The following is a 24,826-nucleotide window of genomic DNA, read 5'->3' on the forward strand; positions in this document are numbered from 1 at the left end:
CAAGAAGTAGACACACTGCTGATGTATTGCAGGATTTGTATCAGCTTTAACAAAGAAATGTTTTTCTTTAAATGTTATTATGCTGCTGCTTATATTTTAGATAAGAGGGGAAGTTCTAAGTTCAGGTCTGCTTGAAAATAACTTTATTATATCCCATAATTTTATGTTTAAAAACGTAAAATAGTAGATTTCTCTACATGCCTCAGAGAACTAAAATCTATGAATTTCATAATAAGCTTCTATCAACACAAACAATTATAAAACATTAGACGTTAGTTCCCACTGCTCAAAAAATATATTACATTAGTATGCCCCAAATACATACAATCTCCTTTTTACAAACAACTCCATTTACGTTTCGTTCATACAAACTATGTCGTCTTCATGTACAAAATATACAGTCCTGTTCTTGTTATTACATATTTGTTGTTACATGTTACAGCCAGGGCCGGATTTACCATAAGGCAGTGTAGGCTCGAGCCTACAGGCGCCTGATGATGGAAAGCGGCTTACTCCCCTCACCCAGTGCCTCTCTCCCTCCTTTCCTATACAGTCCTGATGAGAGTGTAAATGTGAGGTCACTCACTGGTTACTCCACTAATGAGACCTACCTAATATCTGGGGGCACCTCTACCTACTAAATATTGAGGGTTCTTCTGGCTATCTTTTTTTTTTTTTAATCAAACTCAGCTGATATGTGACCTAAATGTGAACAGCTCACCTCACTGAAGCCATCATACGCGGGTCTCAAGTTTGGGCCATTTCTATGCATCAAATGTAATGAGGTACTGTACCCCAAAATATAAGGCAGTGTACCCCAAATATAATTTGGTAGTGTCCAATCCAATATCAATACATATATTAGAGGGAACCCCCATATCAGTTGGTGCAGCACTGGAAGCTTAAAAAAAAGGTGGGGGGATACTCACCGGTCTCACCCAATGTGGAATGCATTGCCACAGGAAGTCGTTATGGCAAACTCTATACCTGCATTTAAAGGGGGCTTAGATGCTTTCCTTGCGTTGAATGACATCCATGGCTACAATTACTAGGTAATGCCAATGATGTTAATCCAGGGATTTTATGATCAACAGGGATATGTGAGGGAGCAGGCTGGAGTTGTACTTTGTACTGGTTGAACTCGATGGACGTATGTCTTTTTTCAACCAAAGTAACTATGTAACTATGTAACCAACTTGATTGTGTCTTCCAACTTCCCACATTCCAGGATTAAACTGGGTAAGGCCTGGAACCCGCTAATCCAGGCATGTGCAAACCTGGCCCTCCAGCTGTTAAGGAACTACAAGTCCCACAATGCATTGCAACTCTCCTTACAAAGGTACTTCATCACTCAGGAACTAAAAAGAAATGGCACCAAGGGAGTGGTACCCCTGGCAGTAATTGTAGAAGATCCAAACACAAAGACAACCATGGGACATGATCAGGATCCCCTCAACAATATCCTAAGCCTACCGATAAAAACCAACTTAAGGGGAAAATCCAAATTCAACCCCACCAATTTTAGGGGGAATTTTGTAGAGACCTTTGGATCACTGGTCTCCAAGGAAATAAACACACTGAATGAAAAACCTCTTACAAATACTAATCTCAACAAAAGCGAAAGACAAGCTCTGAAAAATTTGAAGTCTAACAAAACCATAGTCATTAGGGAAGCGGATAAAGGAGGAGGAGTAGTAGTCCAAAATAGAACAGCGTATACAGAAGAAGCTAAACGTATACTACAGGACACCAACTACTATAAGAAATTAAATAAGGACCCTACAGAACTTTTCTTAGGCAAATACAATACACTCATATCAGGGGCATACAAAAGAAATATCCTTACTAAAGATGAATTCAATTTCTTAACTGTTTTGACACCAGAAATCCCCTTCTTTTACCATTTACCATTTACCCAAAATTCATAAGGATCCGTTAAACCCACCAGAACGCCCTATAATTTCGGGCATTCACTCAATCACGTGCAATCTATCCCATCTTATAGACTTACATTTACAAAAATTTGTGAAGGCTTTACCGGCATACCTGAAAGATACCACTCACACTATTACCACCTTAGAACCAATTAAGTGGCAACCCGATTATATGTGGGCCACTTTAGATGTGTGATATTGAAGAGGAGAAAACACAGTACCTGGCACCAAAATGCAGCAGGGCAGACACACCGGACCCAGGACCAAGGAGCGTGCACATCCACAAGTGAGTTGTATCCAGCAGAGTTGAAGACAAAAAGAAAGGGCACCGCTTCTTAAAATTCCTTTATTCCGGTGGGGAAAATAGCAGGTACACAGCAGTGGGGGTGGAAAGAGCCTGACACCTGTTTCGCTGGCTTAAACCAGCTTCTTCAGAGGCAGAGTGTACACTCTGCCTCTGAAGAAGCTGGTTTAAGCCAGCGAAACAGCTGTCAGGCTCTTTCCACCCCCACTGCTGTGTACCTGCTATTTTCCCCACCGGAATAAAGGAATTTTAAGAAGCGGTGCCCCTTCTTTTTGTCTTCAACTCCACTTTAGATGTGTGCTCCCTATACAGTAACATTCCTCAAGATAAAGGCCTCCAGGGAGTTGCATACTTCCTGGAAGGTGACCCATTGATGCCAGAAACACAAAAGGATTTTTATCATTGACTCTATTGATTTTATTTTAAAATCAAATTATTTTATGTTTTTAGAGGATATCTACCTACAGACTAGAGGGACAGCAATGGGGACCAGGTTCGCACCAAGTTTTGCTAATCTTTATATGGGTTGGCTGGAGGATACACTGATCTGGTCTGCCAGCAACCCGTATAGTGCGAACCTGGTCCTCCATAGGAGATTTATTGACAACATCATTTGTATATGGCAAGGAACAGAAGACAAACTTAAAGAATACATTAACTATCTCAACCAAAACCAATTTGGTCTTTCCTTTACTGCAAATATACACCCTAACACCATAGATTTTTTAGACCTGACCATTTATTTAGAAGAATCCACGCAGAAGATTGCAACGAGAACATTTTTCAAAAAAACTGACTGTAATGGCTATTTAAACTATACTAGCGAACATTATAAACCGTGGTCGAAAAACGTGTCATATGGTCAATTTAGGAGAATCAGGAGAAACTGTACAAGAACCAGTGATTTCGAAGAACAATCAAAATTATTGAAGAAGAGATTTCTGCATAAAAAATATCCAAACAAAATTGTAGAAGACGCCTTGATCAAAGCAACCAATCTCACCCAACAAAATTGTTTAGCACCTAAGAAGAATACAGAAAATGTACTGACAAATAGAAAAGACTTGAATTTTATAATGAATTTTTCTAGCCAACACAAGGAGTGTAGATCCATTATAGAAAAGTACTGGAGCCTATTACTTAATGACCCCATTCTAAAAACCATTCTACCACCCAGGCCCAAAATCACTTATAGGAGAGGCAAGACAATTAGAAACTTAATAGCACCGAGTAGACTTAAACCTCTAGAGGGGCCCAACCCTACACACAAAAAGATCCAGAGATCCATTGGAAATGACAAGTGTAAAAAGAAAAAATGTTTATGCTGCAATAATATTGAGGTTGATAAAAAGAATTTCAGCTCAAAAGTAAACAATGAAAGTTGGCCTATTAAACAACATCTTACCTGCAAGAGTGACTATGTTATTTACCTATTGGAGTGCCCATGTGGCTTACAATATATAGGCCGCACCAAACAACCACTCCACAAACGAATTAATAAACACAGAGAGAACATTAAAAAAGGTTACATGAAACATAGCGTTTCTAAACATTATGACCAAATGCACAACAGGGATTACAGCAAAGTGAAAATTACCATTATGGAACAAATTGTGGACAAAAATAGATTCTCTCGATTCAGGGCCCTGTGCAATAAGGAAACATATTGGATCCTACAGATGGAGACCCTAACTCCATATGGATTAAATATAGCACTGGAAAGTATGATGGACTAAACTTTTAGGAATTTTAGGACAATATATGCTTCTAGGGTCCTTCAGTCTTTTAGTATTGTATTTGGACTCTTGTGATTGACTGTATATCATAGAATTATTATTTTTAACTTTTTTATTATTATCCGTTTATTTAAGTACAGTTAACTTTTAGTACCGTAAATTTCAATGTCTACATCCATTTCTATTTAGCAAAGTTATATTTATTTGTGGATCTCCATACCACTCAGTGTCACTGTATGTTGGTGGAACTTGATTACAAAAAAACCCATTTATGGCCATCTAGTGCTTGTAATAGTATTAGCATCCCAAAAAACTCCACCAAAAATATCCCCTCATAGGTTAGTATTGCACCAGCGCCATCTGTTTATTCCTCATAGGTTAGTGACACACCAGCGCCATCTGTTGGTTCTAAACCCCCTGCTAACCTATGTTCTACAGTTTGAAGGTTTTTGGAATTCCATTAATTGAATTATCTTTTTTATCACCATCAGTTTATACCAGACTTCCCACAATGCAGCCAGTCCTAATTTTAACTACAAGTCTTTGATGCCTTTTGGTACATGTTTGCCAATGAGCGGATGGATTAACATCTGTCTGAAGCAGATGTGGTGATAATACACTCACATAATACTCCAATATGACGGAATTCAACACCATTGCTTTATATATGTGACAATATTATGGCATGACCCATTTCTATGTATTATGAGCCATAGATATATTATTATACAGTTTAATGATGTGGCACTAACACATGACATAATCCATATAAAGTGGGACGTTCCTCAATTATCTAATTAAGTATTCAAAGCACCCATTTACCCATGGATCTCTATTTGAGAGCATCCCTTCCTTTCCTTTTAAACCCTTCTTGCGATGAGAATAACCCACTCACAGCGACTTCATTTTAACTACAATGCATCATGGTCCACCAGCATATCAGCATACTGACGTGGGATTGGATAATCTCCCACTCCAAGTCACACCAATCAATGAAGAGTGCATAGTATATAAACCCATCTCAATTGTAACAATATTTTAGCCTGATGAAAGAGGGTTGAGCCCTCTGAAATGCGTTGCTTAGCTACAATAAAAGTTTTTACTTTTGATTCACACGGCAGCCGCCGTCCATTTCCTACTTGCATACACTTGCACTGGCAAATCGCTTAAACTCAAATTTCTTAACCAACCACGACTGCCTGACAGTGCAGCCGTCTATAGTGGCATCACAGCACTCAGGCTAGGTGGAAAATATAGCAGAACAGCAGCCTGCTACTACAGCTCTGAAGGAGGCTATCGTCTTCACGCCTTGTGGAGGAGGACTTCTGCCAAGACTTGGTCCCCGGTCCAAGTGGGACAAAGCCTTTCTGCTGGCCACCCCGTATGGGACAGTCAGCCACAGATCCAGGTGAGAATATTCCACGGCCGGCTGGCCATTTTTATTGAATGACAACCTAAGTGCGCTCTCCCCCACCCCTTGTTTTTCCACCCATCCCCCCACATCCCACTGTCTACTGCAGATTATATACCACCTAGAGTGGCACCCAAGAGAGCAGCACCCTTCGATGACAACTACACAGACTTGCACAGTATTGTCAAGATCGCTCCCTCTGTCCAACACAGGGGTTTAGGCTCTTTTCCTCTTCAATGCATTGCAGGAGTCTTACAGCTTGTAGTTCCTTAACGGCTGGAGGGCAAAGTTTGCCCATGCTTGCGCTAATCGCCATCACTAGCGTTTTGTATGAGCGGTTTACAAGCGATTTCATGAGCGTTTTCAGGAGCTATTTTAAAAAGTGTATTCAATTTGCCAGCGGTTGTGTAGCGATTAGCGTTTTAATTCTGATTGGTCCTTTCAATTAATTTTATTTTGTTACAGTGTTCAGTAACTTCAAAACGCCAGCAAAATCGCTCTGTGCAGGTTTTGATGAGTGATTACGCCAGCGTTTATATACTTTACATCGCAGAAACACTAACGATAATCGCTAACGCTAAACGCCAAAAATGCTGCATGTCCTGCGTTTTTGCGATTTGGTAATCGCAATCGTTACCGTGGAATTTGGCCCATCCATTTACATCAGTTTAACCCCCTTGCCGGTCCAATTCCCGCCGGCAAGGGGGCAGCACAGCATTTTTTTATTTATTTAATTTTTTAAAAATCATGTAGCGAGTCCAGGGCAGCATAGAACTAGGCTGTACTCCTTTCCACATTTTTTCTCACTGTAAGGGTTAAGAATGCAAGTATGTAAATGATACTTACTCTTCTGTCAGTTTTGTTGGATTATTCCTTTAGATTGGATATAAAGATTTTTCCAACATATCCGATTAGATTTTTATTAAAAAAACTGGATAATCATTCGCATATAATCCAAGAATATAGCTGCGAAACACTAAACAGCTGAGTCAATAAAAACATTATACCTGGTACACACCATGTAATTTCCCATAAAATGGACAGGTAAAATCGATCATTTCCAACAGGTCCAATTAGTTTCTGAACAATTTTCTGATCGATTTGTACAGAAGTGATCTGAAAATCGATTGGAAAAACAATCAGAATCCTGATCCGACCTGTCAAAAATGATCGATTCAACCTGTCGATCTGACAGGAAATGACATGTTGCATACCAGCCAGGCATTAAACATACTAAAAGAGAGAAAATGCTTCTGATAAAGTTTGAGTTCTGCATGGTTCAAAGGATCGTTACTCTTGTTTGATTTTCAGCTTAACAAGGAAGATTTGTTATAGCTGCTGTTTAGAATTCAGTCTTAAAATGAAGCCCATAAACTGAAAATAAAAAGATGAGACTCAGTATATTTGTTCTATTTATCTTTAGTAAAATACATGCAATCAATCATCTCATGAGTTTATTTTCATATAAGGCTTGCTTTAAAGTGGAGCTAAACTCTTGCACAGGACAGAAGGAAAACACAGAGAAACGCACCCTGTATGTATTTAGAGAGTTTAGCCTGTTTAATTCTCCCTTATCTCTGACTAATCACAAGGTGTAATTTCATCTCTCAGCTGTGTCAGCTGACTGCCATGGCTCATTTGTAAGCAGAGGTTGTTAACGATATGTCTTCTTCCATGAAAGAAGGAAGTAGACAAACTGCACTAACAAATGTTTTTCTGTAAAGGTTAGTATGGTTTTGCCTGTCTTTTAGAGCTGATGAAGTTCTGAGTTCAGGTCCTCTTTAAATGTGGCTGCAATGGTCGTGTACTCAAGCCCTAAACTCTGGGGACCATATGCAATTCACTTTTTATCCTTAGTTTTCTCTTTGGAGATCATTTTTCATCCTCTATTTAAAATAACTTACCAGAACTTTTTAATTGAAAAATTACTGAAAATTAGATTAACCAGTTCGGCCTTTCTGGACGAGCTTTCTCGTCCAGAAAGGCACTGCTGCTTTCCCTGCATGGTGCACGCGATCTGGCGCACGCCCGCGCGCGCACCCGCCGCTCGCCGCTCGCTGCTAGCCCCCCGATCAGTGAATGGGAATATAATTCCCATTCACCGATCTAACTTCCCCGCAGAAATACCGACGCTTTCTCTCCAGAGAGCGTGGTATTTCTGCCCCCAGGAAACATCTCCCCTGCATTTAAGTTCCTGGATGCGAGATCGTTCGCATCCAGGACTTTTTTCACTGTGGCCATCTTGTGGCCAAATAGTAAACTGCACCAACATACATTTTAAAATAAACAATTATACTATTTTACATTTAAAATAGGCAGTTTCCCTCCCACACCAAAAAATACCCACATACATTTTTTATAAAAAAAAAAAAAAAATACAATAAAAAAAAAACAACAACATAAATATTTACCCAAGGGTCTAAACTTTTTAAATATGCATGTCAAGAGAGTATGTTATTATATTATTTAAAATTATAAGCTTATAAATAGTGATGGACGCAAATTGAAAAAATGCACCTTTATTTCTAAATGAAATATCCGCACCATAAATTGTGATAGGGACATTGTTTAACCGGTTCAGCGCCGCAGTGCCGAAAATCTCATGCATCCGAGCAACGTTCACCTCCCATTCATTCGCCTATAACTTTATTGCTACTTATCACAATGAATTAATCTATATCTTGTTATTATTGTTATAGTTTGAAATTAATATACGCTACCGTAATTACAACACATGTATTTTATTTGCCCATCTGTCCCGGTGATTACACCATTTAAACGATGTCCCTATCACAATTTATGGTGCCGATATTTCATTTAGAAATAAAGGTGCATTTTTTCAATTTGCGTCATCACTATTTATAAGCTTATAATTTTAAATAATATAATAACATATTCTCTTGACATGCATATTTAAAACGTTCAGACCCTTGGGTAACTATTTATGTTGTTTTTGTTTTGTTTGTTGTAGTATTTTTTTTTTTTAATAAAAAAAAGTGTATGTGGGTAATTTTTGGTGTGGGAGGGAAACTGCTAATTTTAAATGTAAAATTATATTTTTTTTAAATCAAAAATGTATGTGGGTGCAGTTTACTATTTGACCACAAGATGGCCACAGTGAAAAAAGTCCTGGATGCGAACGATCTCGCATCCAGGAACTAAAATTCTGGGGAAAAGTTTCCTGGGGGCAGAAATACCGTGCTCTCTGGAGAGAAAGCGTTGGTATTTCTGCGGGGAAGTTAGATCGGTGAATGGGAATTATATTCCCATTTACTGATCAGGGGGCTAGCGGCGGGCGGCGGGTGCGCGCGTGGGCGCGCGCCCGATTGCGCGCACCACGCTGTGAAAGCAGCAGTGCCTATCTGGACGAGGAAACTCGTCCAGATAGGCCGAACTGGTTAAACGGTGTAATAACCGGGACAGATGGGCAAATAAAATACATGGGTTTTAATTACGGTAGCGTACCGTATATTAATTTTAAACTATAATGGCCAAAAACTGAGAAATAATGATTTTTTTTTTTCATTTCTTTCTTAATCTTCCTGTTAAAATGGATTTAGAAAAAAATAATTCTTAGCAAAATGTACTACCCAAAGAAAGCCTAATTAGTGGCGGAAAAAACAAGATATAGATCAATTCATTGTAATAAGTAGCAATAAAGTTATAGGCAAATGAATGGGAGGTGAACGTTGCTCGGATGCATGAGATTTTCGGCACTGCGGTGCTGAACCGGTTAACAAGTACCATCAAAATTATTTTGAGCATTATCTTGCTTTCTGGTGGCTTAAAATGCATTTTATTAACAAGTTTAAAATTATCACCTAGGAGAAAACTCAGGAGAAAAAGTTAATTGCATATATACGGCCCTTGATGTCTATTTAAATAAAAAAAATATTTGTAGGTTTTCCTTTGGAATATGATTAAAGTTACATGCTTTCACCTTGTCTCTATGAAGTCCCATTCTTTATATATGCCCACTTCCTGTCTGCCTGTGAAGGGTGGCAGCGGGCAGCAATAACCAACCCACTGGCTTACATGCAGAAATAAACTAAAAGCCCCTTTCCAATTTCTGTATTGAAAAAAAGCAATTATTAAGTTAACTCTATATAGTTCAAGGATTTTCAGTTTTAATATTTTTTTTTATTATTAATCAAGTCTTAGGGATTCATAAGTTTTGAACATAACAATACATATCCAATGAATTGGTTTGACGGAATATTTCAAAGCACTTCTGAGAAAAATATTCAACCTATTGTGTCACCTCAAGGTAACTTAGTAACATACATCATTGGCCAACATACCAGCGCAGCTTCTGTAATATCACAACAAGTGAAGATCTATATGGCAAATACCATATGATCACGGCACAGTGATGTGATGATATATCGTGGTGATGATGATATGTACGGTAATAGGCAGAACATAGCAGCCATGTTGTATCCTGTGGAAGCCATATTTTTCACTTTCTATCTGCTGTGTATCTTTCAGAGGTGTATAGCTGAAGGAAATGGCTCATTAGGCCACTAGCCAGTCACCTTTGATCTGCTGTCTCAGATGTGATTGTCTGTGAAACTACATTTGCATTCAGTTCCTCTGGGTACAGGTAATTGCATGGCAGCTTTTGTCTTTTGTCCGGTACCCTGCAAAGGTGTTGCATTGCTTTGAACTTTGTGTATATGTAAACAAGCCTAAAATACAATCCAGTCTGGACAGTTGGAAGCTAACACAGGAACGTTTGAAGTTTACATACGACAGCCTACTGGAAGTGGGTGAAGTGATTTGAAGTCTATGTGTAAAAACAGGAAAGCTTTGAAGGTCGCATATCACAGAAAGGATATGACAATCTGAGCGATTGCATTAGTTTTGGACTTGTACCCTCAGGCCAAATGGGCCTATAAGAACCTGCACACGTCCTTCACAACTCATAGCTCTTTGGAGATAGCAAACGCTAGGACTATCCTGGTCTGACCAGAAGCTGCGTTCTCCCGCAAACAACGCTCTGTATACGCTGGTAACGTTTGACTCCCGTTTTATCTTATGCAAATATCCTTGTGTGTATCGTAACTTCTATCTTTGTAACTTTTACTTTGTTTTGTAATCTTTTGTATATATTATTTTCTGCATTGTTCCACTTTTTTCTGGAATATTAAATTGTTATTTAATAAGTTTGACTTCTGCTGTACTAAGCTAACGCTCCTAGCCTAGAAGAGACTGCAGTGTAACTTGCATTACAAAGTCAGTGCCTGATTTTGCCTTGCTACTGTATAATTGTACTGTGTGTGTGTGTGTGTGCGTTCCCGTATTCGGCCTAAAGCGCAAAGCTGACCCGAATACGAAAACGCAGATTGCATGCAGATCACTCGACAGCAGTGTCTAGCGGCAGCTAGTGGTGGCAGTGAGAAGTGTTTGAGGGGTCACAGCCTTGTGGTAGCTCAACTAAGGCTGCTTCCCCTCTTGATCTGGTCAAACCCGCAGTCGGGAACCGTATCTGCAGGCTTGCCAAGGGGCCGGTTCCTGACAAGGGATATTGTCCATAGATTCAACCTCGTCTAAAGCTTGGTACACACCTTCAATTTTGATTGGCCAATCACTTACCAATTTTACCACCTCCCTGTAATATGAAACCAAACTTGCACAATCTGCTCCTAGTATTCAACGTCTGTTAATCCTCATACTACATGGAGGCAGTAAAATTGGTCGTTGATTGGACAATCATAACTGAAAGTGTGTACCAGGCTTATTTTCTATATGTATTAAGCATACATGAAGTGAGAGGGATATGGAGGCTGCCATATTTATTTCCGTTTAAACAATGCACCTTGCCTGGCTGTCCTGCCGATTCTCTGACTCTAATAAATTTAGGCCCCTTTTACACTTGCATTGAAAACCTGTGTTGCGTTACCTGATTTTACTGCAGGGTAACACAACGGCAATGCAAGGCAATGGGGCCTGGCACACTTACTGTATCGCCGGGGCCCGTCCGATTTAAGTCAATGGGCGTCGCACACTTTTTAAAAAGGTTGGCTGCAGAGTTGGGGCGCGCATGTGTGGAACTACGGAATGCGATTAGATCCCCAGGAACCTCGGTGACGTGCTTCCTGTCCAGCAGGGAGTACGTCACTGCCTGAGGGGCGGGGCGGGTGGTGAGGGGAAGGCCCTATGCAAATAACCCTATTGGAACACTATTATGCAGGGTCAAATGTTTTTGTTTTGTGCATTGCGAAGGGGCATCACAATGCAAATACACACCACAAGTGTAAAACTGGCCTTAGACCCTAAACAAGCATGCAGATCAGGTGTCCTGACTTACAGTGAACCAGGGACGGAGCACCCTCATGTATTTTACCATATAGATCAGTGGGAACATTAGAAAAAACACCTACCATGCTTTCTGTTTCATTCTGCACTGTACAGCTTGTTTCTTATTAGACCTGATAAAATCCCCGACTGAGCATTCAGTCTGGCTTTGCTATAATGACTCAGCTAAAATGATTCCTGAGCAGAGCTAGCAGGGGGCAGGCTTGGACTTGAAGAGACATGAGAGAACACAGACTGAGCTATAAATATTCCTGAACAAAGTCAGACTGAATGCTCAGTCGGGGATTTTATCAGGGCTGATTAGAAGCAAGCTGTGCAGTGCAGAATGAAACAGAGAGCATGGTAGGTGTGTTCTCTAATGTTCCCACCCATATATATGGTAAAATACACAAGGGTGCTTCATCTCTGGTTCCCTTTAAATGTGTCTGGATTAGCCACATGCTTGTTTTAGGTGTGTTAAGGGGCCCATACACTCGTCAGATTGGCAGCAGATAGATAAGAAATGCATCTGATGATCTATCTGATGTGTTTTTAGAACATTTTTTACCAGGATAGAATTCCAATAGATTTCAGATTGAAATCTATTGAAATTCGATCTGATGGCATTTTTTTTGCCATCAGATTTCCATTAAGGCCAATGCAAACTGATAAGCAATCTCATCAGATCGACCTAAATTTTCCACCCCACCAGTTCGATGGAAATCCATCGAAATCAGCCGTCGATCGGTCGATTGGCCAACCGATTTGCAATCGATCGATCGATTTTAATCGATCGGTCGGCCAGAAAATCGGCTGAGTGTATGGGCCCCTTTATTCAGACACTTCTGCAGCCAAAGAGATCAGTAGCAGCAGAGCCGGGACAAGGTCCTCCAGCACCCAAGGCTGAGACACCAAAGTCCGCCCCTCCATCCCTCCCACCCCAGCCATCACACACTGATTGCTATTACACTAAGAGGCTCCTCCTCCATCCCTCCCACCCCAGCCATCACACACTGATTGCTATTAGACTAAGAGGCTCCCCAGGGCCCCCAACACCTTAATCTCTAGTTATCTGGCTTGCAGTCACTGCCATGTATCCCCTTTTTTTATTTCTCTTTGCTTCAAACACAATAGGGGAATGATAGCTGAGTGAGTTGTGCGCCCCCTCCTACACTGCACCCTGAGGCTGGAGCCTCTCTTGCCTCGGCCTAACCCTGGCCCTGCACCCCCTCCTACACTGCGTCCTGAGGCTGGAGCCTCTCTCCCCTCTGCCCCGCCCTGCACCCCCTCCTACACTGCGTCCTGAGGCTGGAGCCTCTCTCACCTCTGCCTGGCCCCGCCCTGCATCCTGAGGCTGGAGCCTCTCTTGCCTCTGCCTCGGCACCGCCCTGCGCCCCCTCCTACACTGCGCCCTGAGGCTGGAGCCTCTCTCGCCTCTTCCTCGGCGCTGCTCCCCCTCCTACACTGCATCCTGAGGCTGGAGCCTCTCTCACCTCTGCCTGGCCCCGCCCTGCACCCCCCTCCTACACTGCGCCCTGAGGCTGGAGCCTCTCTCGCCTCTGCCTCGACCCCGCCCTGTACCCCCTCCTACACTGCACCCTGAGGCTGGAGCCTCTCTCACCTCAGGCCTGCCCTGTACCCCCTCCTACACTGCCCTGAGGTCGGAGCCTCTCTCACCTCTGCCTCGGCCCCACCCTGTACCCCCTCCTACACTGCACCCTGAGGCTGGAGCCTCTCTCACCTCTGCCTTGGCCCTGCCCTGTAACCCCCTCCTACACTGTGCCCTGAGGCTGGCACCTCTCTCGCCTCTGCCTCGGCCCGGCCCTGCACCCCCTCTTACACTGCGCCCTGAGGCTGGAGCCTCTCTCACCTCTGCCTCGGCCCGGCCCTGCACCCCACTCCCACACTGCGCCCTGAGGCTGGAGCCTCTCTCGCCTCTGCCTCGACCCAGCCCTGCGCCCCCTCCTACATTGCGCCCCGAGGCTGGATCCTCTCTCGCCTCTGCCTTGACCCAGCCCTGCTCAGCAGGATAGCCAGGCAACTAGTATTGTTTCACAGGAAATAAATATGGCAGCCTCCATGTATTTCTCAATTCAGATGTCCTTTAAGCAGCCATATTCCTGCAGCAGGTACTCCGCTTACTCACAGAACACGTTGGGATGTTAATGATGTTTCCTGTATCATCTTCCTGGAATTATGCCCCAAACGGTTATTGTAATTCTCTGATTCTGTCCTTTACTCTTTGGCCGCTTTACGGTGAACCTGGGCAGCCTTCCGGCAAGATATATACTGCTGTAGATGTGGGAATCGCTCTTTATGTACTGTATGTATGTGGTTCATGCACTTTATGCTTTTTATATGTACATAACAGAGAGCATCGCCCTCTATTCTTCTGCTTAATGGCTTGCTAATAAAAGTTACATTTTATACATTTTTGGATGCTGCCTTCTTGGGCTTACAGCCCCATTAAAGTCTCCAGTCCTTAGGTTATCTCTTTACTCTAGCTGGCTTCTCCCCAGGCTGGCTCTAGACTAGGGTAAGGACATTAGATAACAGCTATTACCAGGGCCGGATTTACCATAAAGCAGGTTAGGCACGTGCCTACAGACACCTGATGATGGAAAGTGGCTCACTCCCCACTCTAGTGCCTCCCTCTCTCCTTCCCTATGCAGAGTCCTGAGTAGATTGTAAATGAGAGGTTATTTATGCATTCCTCTGATGAGATCTCCCTCCAGTCAGGGGCACCTCTAGCTACCTAATACTGAGGGTACCTCGGGCTACCTAATACTAAAGGACACCTGTAGCTACCTATGACAGGCAAGGGAAGTAATGGAGAAGTGACAGCTGGGACAGCCAGCACACTTGTGGTGCGGTTCGAAGGGGGTTGGGAGGATAATGGAGGGTGAAGTCTAGGATACCAGGACATCTGTGGGTAGCATGGTGGCGTAGTGGTTAGCGCTATCGCCTTGCAGCGCTGGGTCCCCGGTTCTGATCCCAGCCAGGTCAACATCTGCAAGGAGTTTGTATGTTCTCCCCGTGTCTGCGTGGGTTTCCTCTGGGCACTCCAGTTTCCTCACCCCCCATAAACATACAGGTAAGTTATTTGGCTACCCCCAAAATTGTCCCTAGACTACAATACATACACTACACGATACATACATAGACATATGACTATGGTAGGGACTAGATGGTGAGCTCCTCTGAGGGACAGTTATGTGACAAGACAATATACTCTGTACAGCGCTGCTGAAGATGTCGGCGCTATATAAATACTAAATAATCCTATCCTATATAATAAAATGCAGGTGTCCCTGCGTCATCAGCTGAATGGTTGTGTGTCCCTGGCTTGTTTGTACTGAGCATGTGCGCAGCCAGGGCAGTTAGGACACGGGGCTGGACCTGACAGTTTGCTGTGTGTGGTTCACAGAGGTTCTCATTGCATTGTGGGAAATAACAGCTTTTTCCAGCTGCCAGGCAAGCAGCTCCCTGTGTGCATATACTGCAGACAGTGGTGGGGAATGAACAAGCGGGACGCGTATGTGCGCGCATTGCAGGGGGTAGCGGCTGTGACCTAGCGCCCGTTTTTTAACAGGTGAGCCTTTTTATTAGTAATAATGATCTGTGCCTATAGGCTCCTGTGATGTAAATCCGGGCCTGGCTATTAGTGATGGTCGGTGAAATAATAATAACAACAACATTGAGTGGATGTGAACATTATGCTAATGTTATGGAAATGTATGGAGTTTTGAAATGGTAAATTATAATTATTAGACTCTCATTGACCAGCCTTAAATCCTTACATATAAAAAATAAAAAAAGGCCAGTTTAACTTACCTGGGGCTTCTACCAGCCCACTGCAGCCGTCCTGTCCTGCGCCGGAATAAAACCGATCCTCCGGTCCCCCACATTTTCGGCGACTCACCCAGTCAATTGCCAACTGCGCCTGCGCAGCGCTGAACACACAAGGCTGTGGTCACTTGATCACAAACCCTCTGGGGGATACTTACCTCGTGAGAGGGAAGCCTCTGAATCCTAATGATGCTCCTAAACCTCAAGAATCCAGCGCTGGCTCACCCGGAAACACAGCTGACAAAGGATGCCAGCTGTAGCACATGCAATATTTACCTTCCCTGGCTTCAGGGCAGACGCAATAGCGGCTCTCCACTTCTGCGCAGTAGAGTGGACCCGACCGGGCTCAGCTGCTGCGTCTGAGCTGGATCACGGTATGTAAATATTGACCTCGCCGACAGTTTGGGGGTGCTGGATCAATGAGGCTTAGGAGGATAAGGGGAACCTCATTAGGTTCCAAAAGGCTTCCCCCAACCGGAGTAAGTATTCCCCAGAGGGTTTTTTTTTTCCTTTTTTAACCTGTTGCCGACTGCTCTGAGCAGTCCGGCAGCCCCAGGACCGCTCCACGCCCATTGGCGTGAACGGCCGTCTATGGGGCTAGCAGGAGATCGCGCGCATGCTGCGTGCACATCTCCTGCTCGGGGGCGGATCTCTGCCCCGCCTTTAGTCTCCGAGCGGCGATTGCCGCTTGGGAGACTTTAGACGGCCAAACTTTGTACATCGCTGCGATCTACAGCAGCGCTGTACTGGGGACACTGGGAAGCGATCCGCTGTGATAGGCTGAAGCCGATCACGCTGATAGGCTGGCGGAGGGAGGGAGAGTTATACAGGTAATAAAAAAGCAAGATTTTATTGAAAAATAACATAAATATTTATAAAAAAAAAAACGCTGGGGGGGCGATCAGACCTCATCAGCAGAGAGCTCTGTTGGTGGGGAGAAAAGGAGGAGGGGGAATCACCTGTGTGCTGTGTTGTGCAGCCCTGCAGCTTGGCCTTAAAGCTGCAGTGGCCTATTTAACTAAAAATGGCCTGAAACACTAGGAGGGGGGTTAACACTGCGGTCCTCAAGTGGTTAAGCCACTCTGCACCACTTGTGCCTACAGTATTTACAAGGCTCTTAAAGAGGAACGTCAGCCTGAACAAACATACTGCCATTAAGTTACATTAGGGCTAAGATTAAGGAGCCATATAGAGCTCCGATACACGTGAGCCTGCTGTGTACTACTACTACTACTACTACTACTACTAGATGTAATCTGTACATCTACTAATGTGCTAATAAAAATTGAAGAAACTTTTATACCCAACCCAAGGTGTAGCGAGACATCCCTTTTTTGCTGCCTGAATTGAGAGTACATGATCCCTGCTCCCTTTGGTCATGTATTGGTGGTTGTAGCGATCCTCTCCTCTCTCTACTATATTAAGTTACATTAGTTATGTTAATTAAAATAAATAGGTAATATAATCTCTTACCCACCCTGTTTTAAAAGAACAGGCAAAGGTTTTTGATTTCATGAGGGCAGTCATCTTTTTGGTGGAAAGGAGGTGACAGGGAGCATGAGACACAATTCCAACTGTCCTGTGTGCTTATCACCCCTCCCAGCTGCTAGGCAACATGAACAACAACATAGGAAATCCCATCATGCTTTGCACAGCGTCAGGGGCAAAATGCTCGGGCAGTTTTCTTTGATGGGGCGAAGCTTAGCTTCCAAGCAGCTAAAAATGAGGCTTGGGTATGAAAGACAAAGTTCTGGTGCTGTGAAACTGTTAAAGAAACACCAAGCCTGTCCAGTGCTGCTGAGTAGATTTTTAGTCTGGAGGTTCACTTTAAGTTCTTGTAGCGTGCGCAGAGCTCAGCTGAGCGACGTGTGTAACGGGCAGGAGATGCCAGGCTGACCACTGTCACCGAGTTAACAGAGAGCTGACAGTACGCAGTTAACCAGCCCCGCCGAGGGAGCTAATGACATGGCAACTTTTTAATTTTTATTCCTAATGAAGTTTTTCAGCTTAACTAAGTGAAGCGCTAATGAGGCAGAATAATAATGAGCTTGTTACTCGTAATGATGATCCCTCATTGGCTCAATCCACCCTCCTCATCCTCTCTCTCCAGCACTGTGTCTCCCTCCATCCCCCCCAGTCCTAAAGCCAAATCTCTGCCGCCTGCCAAACACTTATCCTCATTACACTGAATTATCCACTGTGTAGTCGTCATTAACACTTCAATCGGCACATCTTCACTCCTGGCACAGGAAAGTACCATTGCTGAAAAAATAGAAATTTAAAATCAATGTGTTGATACATATACAAGATGTACACTTGTTCCAGAGCAAAACACACGCTATGTTACTTTTTTCCTATATCACTATCACAGTAGGTACACAGACAGATCTGGTAGTAGACTAGTCCACCCCCTAAGGGGTTGTTCACACTTATGTTTTTTGGGTTTTTTTTTTTGAGTACCCGCGATTTTTAAAATCTCCTTAAAATCGCTAGTGCAACGAATCCTTATGGGATAGTTCATATCTGAGCGTTTCGTCAGCTTTCCGCTCACCAAAGCGCTGCCTGCACCATTTTTAGGGCGATTTTGCTAAAATGGAAGGTATAGGAAAAGCGCAAAACACTCACAAAGTCGATTTGTACGGCGATTGCGTTCACGCTTTTAAGAATAAATACATTGTATTTATTCATTTCCGGGAGGGTTAAGGGGCAACCAAGAGTGATTTGCATATTTAGCAGTGATGCATTGTGGAGACATCATATGCTCACTTCAACCTGAATAATTGCAAATACCTTCTGTTTTAAGAAGGCAAACTTCTGTTTTGCATGGCATTTTAGTAAGAGGGCTTTTTGGACCATTGTAGCCCCTTAGACACTCCTGGGAGTTGTGGTTCACCATGAAGCTTGCTGGGCAATCTGTAACTCTGAGTGGTTCAATTCCTACCCCATAGAGCCAAATTAATCCATGCCATGCACTGATGAGGATCAACCAATCTGAAACAGTCTATATGCATGTTGGATTATTATGGCTCTGTATATTTAACAAGCTGATACATCACTGCATTCCAGCGGTTCTGGAGGTGTGGCTAGCTTTCAGGCACAACACATGATGATTTGCACATTCAGCAGTGTTGCATCGTGGGAGACTTCATATGCTCACTACAACCTGAATTATTGCAAATACCTTCTGTTTTAAAAAGGCAAACGTTTGTTATGAAGCAAAAAAGAAAGTGTGTTTGGAAGCCTTGAATTCTGTAGTAGTTGTAGGGGTCGGGCCTGACACGTGTACATCAACATGTTTGCCTGGAATACAGCTTTTGTATGATGTGTTTTTATTTCTGTGGAGTACCAGTGCCCTGCCTGGCTTCTACCATATGTTAGATTGTTTCACAGGAGGAAGAGACGTGTGATGTGCAATGGGCCATCTTCTCCTCTTGCCTGGTGGATGGAGGGGGCTGCGCGGCACCGCGGTGTCAGTATCGTCTGGGACGGCGTTCAGGTGATTAGTAGATTTCATATGTGCAGAGTTGTGCCAGCGGGCAGTGCCAGCTCTTCGCTCTCCCTGCCAATGAGCTCTGCCAGTCCAATCCTTCCAGAAATTACAGCATCAAACCAGGGGGATACCTGTTAGTTGCCGGCAGTGGTGGGAACGAAGGCTGAAGAGGACCAGTTTATTGTTTTTGTCAATCTCATCAAGCTGTCTGCAGCGGTTTTAGTGGACAGAAAGGGCTCGTGAAGGGGGCCGCGTGAAATGGACGCTTCAGAACCGCTTCTAACCACAGGGAGGCCTCGTTACGATACTAAAATGACTGTCTATTGTAGTGTGTATTGCTGGCCTGCAGTGTCCATAAAACGTGTAACGCCGGCCCCTGTTGTTGGTAAATATATATAACACAGATCTCTGAGGCTTGGGAAAATCTAATCCCAGCCTGCTGAAGAACATTATTACCTATCGCCAGCTTCTGGTTTTTGTAAAGTTATACTGCTAAATCCCTTTGCAAAAACTGCAGTGTTCTTAAAGAGACTCTGTAACAAAATTTTTAGCCTTAGTTCTTCTATCCTATAAGTTCCTTTGCCTGTTCTAATGTGCTCTGGCTTACTGCAGCCTTTCCTAATTGCACAGTGGCTGTGTTATCTCTGTTATATGATCTAATCTGTTTCCTTCTGTCGGCTCTGCTCTGGCTTACTGCAGCCTTTCCTAATTGCACTGTCTCTGTAATAAATCTTATCTCCTTTCCTCTGTCCTGTCTGTCGGGCTAGGCTGGGATGTGTGGAATGTGCAGGGCTGCTTGTGATTGGATAGAAGTGATACACACCCTCTGCAGGCCCCCTGCAGGCTCTGTATGACTCACACACTCTGCTTATGTGAGCCTATCACAAGCTGGTTAGTTTGTTTGTAAACACTGCCTAAAACTGGCAATTACAAGCCAGGATTGCAGCAGAGAGTGGCAGAAACAGCACAGAGGGGCCCAGGAGAACATCATGAATAGAATGGTATGCTTTTTGCTGTAAAAATTTTAGAGTACAGATTCTCTTTACAGTGTCTCTGTGCAACCAAAAGAGAGTGTGACTATCGTGGTATGCGAGTCACATTCTGCAACCGAGCCTAAGAAACAAAAAGTCTGCTTTCAAGCTTAGTGACAATGAGTAAAGGGGAATTACCTTGGGGAGTCTATGAGTTCCTACAGTTTTCACTGGAGCACCCCTCTGGTGGCGTATCTAGAGGGGTCCCGGCATGGCTTGTGCCATAGACGCCACAGCACCATGTGCGCCATACCTACCCCTGTACTGTACTGCCATGCCTGCCCCCATGCCTTCCAGTCACTTGGACCTCAGATCAGATTAATTCTGTTAATTGGGAAACATGGCTACTTAATTTATGTATATAAGCAGGCCCCGGTCCACCCATGATGCCAAGTGAGGCGACTTCCTCAGACGGCAGTCTGGGGACAGCACCAGGCAGAAACAGGAATTGAAGAGAGTGCCTGGCCAACCTATACTGGGGGCAACTGTACTTGGCTAACCTATACTGGGGGCAACTGTTCCTAGCTACCAACACTGGGGACACCTTTAACTGGTTACCTACCTATAACGAGGATGTTTTTTGGGGGCTCACCGCAGCTATAATGCAGGAGAACAGGAGGGAAAGAGGCTTCAGCCAATCAGGCTGCATTAGTTAAGTCTGAGGGGAAGTAGAGAAGCAAAAAAGGACAGCCCAGCATGCCCTGCAACTTCCTTTTTGTGTACCAAATTTTGTGTGTACCAAATAAGAGTCAGGTAAACTGGGGAATGATCATTTATCAACAAGAAAAATAACATTGATTTTAACTTTTGGATTGCCTGGTTAGCATCCTTAGTACTTATTTACGAGATAAAAATAAAGAATAGTTTTTTTATTTTATGCCAGACAGTTACACTTTCATGGCTGCAGTCGCCACCACTTACATCTGTAAAAATACCTGCAGCTTAGGTGTACGGTACTTTCCTTCACTTCAGCCTACCCATGACACATTCTTCATATCTGAATCAAATCATTTTACTAGTATAGAGGGTGACTTCAGCTTGCCGGCCAGTGGCAGTCAGTGTAGCAGTGGCCGGTAGCGTCGGCGCCCAGCATGCTGCAGGGATTGCAGTGGGTGAATGCAAATTTGTATGCTGTGAGTCTGTTGCAGTTTAAACTTTCATTGTTTGTGAAGGTAACATGTTATTACAACATGGTTCACAGGGGTTTTCCCCCGCTTCCTCAGATTACCCTCCAAAGAAATTCTCCAAATGCAGCCTAGAGAAACCAGGTGAGACCTGTCTTATTGGGCAGCGGCCATCTTCTGTACACACTGTGAGCGCTGTTCTTTTGTCCTGTAGTGGATTTATACAGCTGCACTGGTGTTAAATATATCACCTGATCGCACTACCCAAGGGAGATAGGTATGAGCAAAAATGCCGATATTTTTTCACCTTCATTTTTGCGAAAATAATGTTAAATTTCACTTTCGAGCGTAAATGCCACCAAAGACCATTTTCTAATAAGTTTATGATTTTTCGCATTTTCGCAGTAAACATTTTCCTTGTTTTTATTGTTAAAAATAAAGAGTTTTCACGTTTTTGCAAATTTTGCCATATTGCGAAAATACTATATATTTTTGCAAACATATTCTCAAAATCAGAAATGCTCTTTTTTGATGCGAAAATGACTTTGGCGTAAATATTTGCGAGCAACACTGCTGACAGCGTGTGGTTAAAGGCATCAAAGCCGTTTGGTTGTATTACAGAGCAACCAAAAGGCGTTCAGTACCGACAGTCTAGCAGCTGAATGGTGCAGTAAACTTACTGTTAAAGTGTAACTGTCGGGCATAAAATAAAAAAAATCAATTCTTTATTTTTATCTGCTAAACAAGTAATAAGGATGCTAACCAGGCAATCCAAAAGTTAAACCCACTATTACTTTTTTTTTTGATAAATGATCATTCCCCAGTTTACCAGACTCTTATTTGGTACAAAGAAAAGTTGGTACACAAAAAGGAAGTTGCAGGGCATGCTGGGTTGTCCTTTTTTGCTTCTCTACTTCCCCTCAGACTTAACTAATGCAGCCTGATTGGCTGAAGCCTCTTTCCCTCCTGTTTTCCCCTCCCACAACTCTCTGATTGGCCAATATTTCTCATGCTGAGACGATGCACTTTCTAATGTGAAGGGCGGGCAAATCAGGCAGAGGAGAGTAAGGGAGGAAATGACACCAGCATTGGCTTCAAAATAGCCACACTTAAAATGGGAAATGTTAAGGATTTTCTCTTTTTTTTACTGTAGAAAAATCGCTAAAATCAAAACGTGGACAGTGCAATACATGTGTTATGTAAGCAGAGCAAATATTTATCTACTTATATATGTGTTTTTTTATGAGATAGTATGGCTGACAGCTCCTCTTTAAAGTGTACCAGAGATCAGAAAAGCTAAAGAATCGATACTTACCCATGCTTCCTCCAGCCCCATAACAGCTCAGCATCAAGTGTAGGACCACCCACACCTGCGCAGAAGACCCAGACTGGACCCGACGACTGAGGCTGTTACTGGGGCTGAACAGCAGGGTGCGGGAGGTCGGCGAGGGACTCGGACATGCTTATGGGGCTGAAGGAAGCCACTGGTAAGTATCGATTCTTTAGCTTTTGTTATCTCTAGTTTATTTTAAGCTGTGGATGGCTATGGGAGAGCAGGAATCCTCCCCACTGTGCCTACTGCTCACCTTCCAGGTCTGATTCTGCACGCTTGTACCCATGCTCGCTCCGTATGTCTTCCAGCATCTGTCCCCTGCCCTCCAGCTCCCTGTGAGGTTATTCCCGGCTACTCAGCCACCTGGGTACCATGGTTCAGGTCTTCTCTCAGGAAGCCTCATCAGATCCTCTCAATAATGGAGAAAAATAACCAGCGAAAAACAGAGATTTATTCTCAAATATTACACGTATAATAGTGCACTCTGATAATGGACTAAAATAAAATATATATAAAAATAGGCTGAAATATAACTAGCATATGTGATATAAAATAATGCAGCTATAAGCCCTCATGTAGTTCACTACTCCTCAGGACATCTTATGCCCTGAAATCCTTTTCTTATAACAGTTCACTGCCTAAGGATAAGAGCCATTATTATTATTATTATTCTGTATTTTCTAGTGCCAACACCTTCCGCAGCGCTTTACAGAGTACATATACTGATATATAGTCTTGTCACTAACTGTCCCTCAGCAGAGCACCTTTTGGGGTACCCATAATAAATGTATTTGTTTAACCTATTTTGGTTCCTGGACGTAGAAACTACGTCCAGGGACCATGCACGCTACTGCGCGCTCCCGCGGCCGATCGAGCGCGTGCACGCGCACTCCCGGCCACGGATTCGGTAGCCACGGAATCAATGTATCGAGCTATGGTGCCCAATCACTGATTCCTCTCCCCCGCTGAAAAAGCGACAGCTTCTCTCGGAAGCTGTGCTTTTTCTGGCCGTTTCCTCCCCTCTGCGTCACTCTAAGCGTGTGTTACGCTTAGAGTGATGTCATGTAAACAAACTCATGGCCGCCACCTTGTGGCCAAAAAGTAATACTACACCTGAAAAAAAAAATTTAACACACATTTACATTTACATTATAAATCTATTGTTTACCTCCCACCCTCCCAAAACTACCCAAATAAAATGTTTACTATAAAAAAAAAAAAAAAAAAAATCATTACAATAAAAAACAAACAAACATGTAAATATTTACCTAAGGGTCTAAACTTTTTAAATATCGATGTAAAGATGAAATATTTCTATATATTTTTTTATTTTAAACTTGTAAATAGTGATAGATGCAAAACGGAAAAAATGCACCTTTATTTCGAAATAAAATATTGTCGCCATACATTGTGATAGGGACATAATTTTAACGGTGTAATAACCGGGACATATGGGCAAATACAATACGATAGTTTTAATTATGGAGGCATATAATGGCTGAAAACTGAGAAATAACGATTTTTTCAGTTTTTTTCTTATTCTTCCTGTTAAAATGCATTTACAGTAAAGTGGCTCTTAGCAAAATGTACCCCCCAAAGAAAGCCTAATTGGTGGCGGAAAAAACAAGATATAGATCAGTTCATTGTGATAAGTAGTGATAAAGTTATAGGCTAATGAATGGGAGGTGAACATTTCTCAAGTGAAAACGACGGAACGCGAATTGGTTAATTCAGACAGTATTTTGAGTTTGCTTTCCGGAGGTAAGTCCACCACTGCCTCCCAGCCAATTCTAAAACTTGTATTACCTTTTATCCTGCTGGCGCCTCTGTTCTCTTACGATAATGTCCCTCAGGAGAGCCTACAATCTAATCTCTACCATAGTCCTATGTCCATCATAGTCTAGGGCCAATTTAGGGGAAGCCAATTAACTTATCTGTATGTTTTGGGAATGCGGGAGGAAACCTGAGGGCCTGGAGGATACCCACGCAGACATTGGGAGAACATACACACTCCCTGCAGATAGTGCCCTTGCTGGAATTCAATTTATGGACCCAGTGCTGCATGGCAAGAGTACTAACCACTCCACCACCATTATGATGCCGCACAGAGATGACTTGTATTCCTTCACAATCATTCTTACATTTTATAGATCAAGGAGGGAGGAAGTGACATCACTTGTGGATGCCCACAGCCTGAAGGTGGAAAATATGTGGTGCGAATGGGAGTACAACAGTGGGGCCCCGGCACAAAATCAACTCCCCCACCACACACACAAAAATATCCAACCCCCCCTCCCCACAAGCCCCCTCCCTCAAC

The 24,826-nt window shown here is 43.1% G+C and overlaps 1 protein-coding gene across 12 annotated transcripts in view; it reads left to right on the forward strand.

Moving 5' to 3' along the window:
* The window catches only part of SDK2 (sidekick cell adhesion molecule 2), a 1,552,195-nt gene that overhangs the window by 204,791 nt on the left and 1,322,578 nt on the right, over positions 1 to 24,826 (forward strand). For 9 of the 12 annotated variants that reach the window (XM_068263128.1, XM_068263125.1, XM_068263127.1 and 6 more), the window contains exon 1: positions 15,159 to 15,274. The exons of the other annotated variants lie outside the window; for them this stretch is intronic. The gene's annotated coding sequence lies outside the window, so the exon portion shown is untranslated. Of the gene's footprint in view, positions 1 to 15,158; positions 15,275 to 24,826 lie in introns of those variants that run through there. 12 annotated transcript variants of the gene reach the window in all.

Source organism: Hyperolius riggenbachi, chromosome 12 (assembly GCF_040937935.1).
Source record: "Hyperolius riggenbachi isolate aHypRig1 chromosome 12, aHypRig1.pri, whole genome shotgun sequence".
Taxonomy (NCBI): domain Eukaryota; kingdom Metazoa; phylum Chordata; class Amphibia; order Anura; family Hyperoliidae; genus Hyperolius; species Hyperolius riggenbachi.